Source organism: Triticum aestivum, chromosome 2A (genome assembly GCF_018294505.1).
Source record: "Triticum aestivum cultivar Chinese Spring chromosome 2A, IWGSC CS RefSeq v2.1, whole genome shotgun sequence".
Taxonomy (NCBI): domain Eukaryota; kingdom Viridiplantae; phylum Streptophyta; class Magnoliopsida; order Poales; family Poaceae; genus Triticum; species Triticum aestivum.
Genome location: NC_057797.1, coordinates 747,238,130 through 747,243,863, shown reverse-complemented (window position 1 = coordinate 747,243,863; position 5,734 = coordinate 747,238,130).

Genomic DNA, 5,734 nt, shown 5'->3' with positions numbered 1-5,734 from the left:
AGAGTGGAGTCGATTAGCCCAACTTCAAATCCACGGTCTTGTAACAACTCGGTAAGGTGGTCATACCACGCATGTGGGGCTTGTTTAAGGCCATAGAGTGACTTATCGAGTTGATACACATGATCGGGAAAGTAGGGATCCTCGAACCCGGGGGGTTGCTTGACGTATACCAACTCATTAATAGGACCATTAAGAAAAGCACTTTTCACATCCATTTGTTGCAATTTAAAGTTGTGATGAGAAGCATAAGCAATCAACAAACGAATGGATTCCAAGCGAGCAATGGGAGAAAAGGTTTCACCGTAGTCGATACCCTCGACTTGGGGGTAGCCTTGTGCCACCAATCTTCCCTTGTTGTGAATGATGGTCCCATGAGCATCTTGCTTGTTCTTAAATATCCACTTGGTTCCAATGACATTGTGGTTCCCCGTTGGCCTTGGCACCAATCTCCACACCTTGTTGTACTCGAAGTTGTTGAGTTCTTCATGCATGGCATTAAGCCAATCCGGATCTTCGAGCGCCTCATATACCTTTTGGGGTTCAACACAAGAGACACGTGTGATGTTCACAATAGTTTGCCAATTGTCTACAAGTGCTTACCCCCTTTTGAATGCTTCCAAGCACATTCTTCATGAGATGACCCCTGGTGGAGAACTTGGAAGCAATCTTGGCGGCACGACGCTCCAATTCCTCCTCAGGGGTGAGTCGAGGAGCGGTCACTTGATCATCTTGAGCGTCGTCTTGAGCTTGTTCTTGATCTTGAGGAACCTCTTAATCTTGAACTTGCTCGGAGGAGAGAACTTGACCTTGGGCATCACTTGATGTTTCAACACCATCTTGAGATTGACCTTGCCCTTGGTCTTGTTCTTGAGGTTCAGGGCCTTCACTTTGTTCTTCAGAAGCGTGTGGGCCTTGGGTTGGTGATGGCTCCACTTGAGTGGAGCATTGTCCTTCTGCTTCGGCCACAAGGGGTTCCTCAATGGGTAGGATAAAACCAACACCCATTCTTCTTATGGCTTGAGGAGGAATTTCATCACCTACATCACAAGTGCCACTTTGCTCCACTTGGGAGCCGTTATTCTCATCAAACTCCATGTTACACGTCTCCTCAATAATCCCCGTGGACTTATTTAGGACACGGTAAGCATGAGAGTTTGTAGCATAACCAACAAATATGCCCTCATAAGCTCTAGCCTCAAATTTAGACAAACGAACACCTTTCTTCAGAATGAAACACTTACACCCGAACACCCGGAAGTACTTGAGATTGGGGCTTGTTACCGGTGAGTATCTCATATGGAGTATTGTTCAAGCCTTTGCGGAGATAGATCCGATTTGATGCATGACACATGGTGTTGATGGCTTCGGCCCAAAAGTTGTATGGAGACTTGAACTCCGCCATCATGGTCCTTGCCGCATCCATCAACGTCAGGTTCTTCCTCTCTGCTACACCATTTTATTGAGGGGTGTATGGTGCGGAATATTGATGCTTGATCCCCTCATCACTAAGAAACTCATCCAAGGTGTAGTTCTTGAACTCAGTGCCATTTTCACTTCTTATAGTCAAGATCTTTGCATTGTGTTGACGTTGGGCTTCATTTGCAAAGTCAATGCCGCTTTGTTGGGTCTCGCTCTTCCTCTTGAAGAAATATACCAAAGTGTATCTTGAATAATCATCCACAATCACCAAGCAATACTTTCTACCCCCAAGACTATCAAAGCATGGAGGCCCAAAGAGATCCATATGAAGGAGCTCCAAAGGCCTCTTCGAGTAGATGATAGTCGTGGGAGGGTGAGCCTTCTCTTGTAGCTTTCCTTCGATGCAAGCACGATCTTTAGAAAAACTAACATTTGTTAGTCCAGGGACATGGTCCCCTTTGAGAAGACTTTGCAAAGATCTCATATTGACATGGGCTAGACGGCGATGCCAAAGCCATCCCATGTCAACTTTAGCCATTAGGCATGGTGCGGTCTTAGTGGGTCGCTCCAAAAAGTTAATCACATAGAGACCATTCTCGACATGCCCAACAAAGGCTACTTTAAGAGTCTTGATCCACAAGAGGTCCACGGTATCAATATCAAAGAAAGTAGCAAAGCCCATGAGTGCAAGTTGACGAACGGAAAATAAATTGTATGCAAGGGACTCAACAAGCATGACCTTCTCGATCGTGAGATCATGAGAAATGACAACCTTTCCACGCCCCAATACCTTGGAGGAAGAGGCATCACCCCACTCGACATTGGTGGGCATAGATGGAATCTTGTGAATATCCACCACCAAGTCCTTGCTTCCGGTCATATGATTAGTGGCTCCACTATCGAGCAACCATGATCCCCCACCGGAAGCAAACACCTACAAGAGATCAATGCTTGGTTTTAGGTACCCATTTAGTAATGAGTCCTTTGATGTTAGTAACGAGGGTCTTATGAACCCAAATAGACCATTCAATGTACTCATAAGGAGAGCCAACAAATTTGGCATAAAGATGTCCATCACTAGCACGACACAACACATAAGAAGGGTTAAAGTCGCCGGCTTGGTTGGGAAGGGAAGTGTTGCCCTTCTTGGTATCACCACCCTTCCCGGTGTTCTTCTTCTTATCCTTAGTAGCACCCTCTCCCTCCTTCACAAAGGTTTGCTTGAGAGGGGGAGGTCGTTTGGCCTTGTCATTCTTCTTCTTGTTCTTGGACTTGGGTGTGTACCCAATCCCTTCCTTGGCCACAACTCCCTTTTTATTTCTCAAAAGGTCGTTGAGATTTTTCTCGCCTTGTATGCAAGAAACAAGGCCTTTCTCAAGTAACTCCTTCAACTTAGCATTCTCCTCAACAAGATGCACATGCTCACAACATGGTTTAGTAGCATTTGCATTATCAATTAACACCATATGAGGAAATGTGGCTTTCTCCTTGGTTAGCTTTACTTGAAGTTGATCATGAGACTCTTTGAGGCTAGTATGATTAACCTTCAAGACCTTGTGAGCCTTGTCAAGTAGGTCAAACTCCTCTTTGAGTCTAGAAAGAACAACCCCAAGCTTGGCCTTCTCGGAGTTTAGCACACGAGAAACAACAATAGCATGATCAAGATCTTTCTTTAACTTAGCGTGATCATCGTTGTGTGACTCCTCAAGAGACAAATGAAGACCACGCTCTTTCTCAAGAGCATTGGAAAGATCTGAAATCTCATCGGCATAGTTACGACTATGCCCCTCCATCTTAGAGATGGTATCTTCGTGAGCTTCGATCATGTCATTGGCTTCACCAAGTTGTTCCAAGAGAGCAATGAAGTGCTTCTTCGATTTACCCTTGAGTTTGCCCAGAAAGGACTCAAACTCATTCTCCTCCACATTAGGTCCATCATGTTCATCAATGCAATCCGTCAAAGAAGGATTATTAATGATGGTAGTTTTGATGTTGGGGGTTACCTTGTTGGTGGCTTTACCCATGAGGCACTTGGCAGTGATTCTCTCATTGGGTGAGTCGAAGAGTGACACTCGTGGAGTTGTCGCAATGGCAACGGAGGCCATGGCAACCAACTCATCCTCATCATCATCATCCTCCTCATTGTACTCTTCTTGTACCACCAACGCTTTGGGAGGAGTCTTCTTGGTGAAGTTGCTCTTGTTTGGGAAAGACCTGGCTTTTTCATTTCGGATGAGCTTGCCACCATTGTCTTCCCTCTTCTCATACGGGCAATCCACAACAAAATGGCTCACATTGCCACAATTATAGCAATTCCTCACACGTTGCTTGCCCTTCGTGCCACTTGAGTTGTTCTTGTTGAAGTTGGGCCTTGAGTTTTTCTTGCTCCAAAATTGCCTTGAAGCAAGAGCCATGCGTTCATGATAGGCATACTTTGTATCTTCGGGGTTTCTCGCCTATTCTTATTCTTCATCCTCTTCTTCCATACTAACCTTGGCCTTTAATGCAAGGTTGGGCTTCTTTGCTCTTTGAGAACGTAGCACCGCATTGTCGGCGGTCTTGTCCAAGATGCTCATGGCCACAAACTCATCCAACACTTCACTTGAGGACAAAGTGTGGAAGTCCGGCCTTTGACGAATGACGGAGGACATGGCCTTGTGGTAAGGCATCATTGCCTTGAGGAATTTGCGCTTGATCCAATTGTCATCCGTGTCCTTGCTCCCATGATCTCGGAGTGAGGCCGCGAGTTTGGTTACTCTTTGATAAAGCTCACGAGGTTCTTCATCTTCTTTCATTGCAAACTCATCGGCTTCATCTTGCACTACTTCATAGTTGGAGCGTTGAATGCTTGCGCTTCCCCGGTAGAGGGAGACAACACAAAGCCATGCATCTTTGGTCAAGGCGAAGGGCCGAAGATGAGGAAGATCTTCGGGTGGAATTGCATCTTGGATGATGAAGAGAGCATTCCATTGAATTGATTATCCGCGGCTTCTCTAGGGGTGAAGTTGCTTGGGTCATGCAGATAGAAACCTTCTTCAATGATTATTCAAATATTAGTATTCACATGATTTAAATGACGCTTAAAGCGATAAACCCAAGAATCAAAGTCCTCATTTTTCACAATCTTAGGGGGAGGACCGGCATGATTCAAATGAGTAGAGGGAATCAGTCCACCATAAACAAGTGGAGGTTCCACATGGGCAAAGATGCCGATGCCATTCTTACCACTAGAAGAAGGAGCTTTTTCACTAGTAGCACCCCCTTGTCGGAGTTAGCATCTGTCACCTTTCTAGTGGGATCACCCACTTTCAACGGTGCGGTGGATAGTTTAAGCCCTTCAATGAATTTATTAAACATGCTTTCAACCTCGGTCGTCATGGAGGTTTTCAATGTGTCCAAGGCCACATTGAATTCCTCACGAGAGAGCGAGGTTCTCCCGTCGCCCGTAGACGAGACCGGATTCGCACCGGAGTGCTCCTCCACACCGTCTACAACGTCAACCATACTCTTCGGATGGCAAAGTCCTTAAAAAGAGACGAGGCTCTGATACCAATTGAAAGGATCGATATAGTTCACTAGAGGGGGGTGAATAGGCAACTAACAATTTTTAGCCTTTGCTTTATCAATTTAAAGTTTGCATAAAGGTAGGTTGTCTAGATATGCAACTAGGTGAGCAACGTATATGATGCAACAACAACAAGCACACAAGCAAGCAAGAGATGCAACGCAATATAAGCTTGCACAAGTAAAGGTACGAAATAACCAAGAGTGGAGCTGGTGAAGACGAGGATGTGTTACCGAAGTTCCTTCCCTTTGAGGGGAAGTACGTCTCCGTTGGAGCGGTGTGGAGGCACAATGCTCCCCAACAAGCCACTAGGGCCACCGTATTCTCCTCACGCCCTCACACAATGCGAGATGCCGTGATTCCACTAGTGGCGCCTGTCGGTGTCAAAACCGGCGAATCTCGGGTAGGGGGTCCCGAACTGTGCGTCTAGGCCGGATGGTAACAGGAGGCAAGGGACACGAAGTTTTACCCATGTTCGGGCCCTCTCAACGGAGGTAAAACCCTACGTCCTGCTTGATTAATATTGATGATATGGGTAGTACAAGAGTAGATCTAGCATGAGATCAGAGAGGCTAAACCCTAGAAGCTAGCCTATGGTATGATTGTTGATGTGTATGTTGTCCTACGGACTAAAACCCTCCGGTTTATATAGACACCAGATAGGGTTAGGGTTACATAGAGTCGGTTACAATGGTAGGAGATCTTCATATCCGTATCGCCAAGCTTGCCTTCCATGCCAAGGAAAGTCCC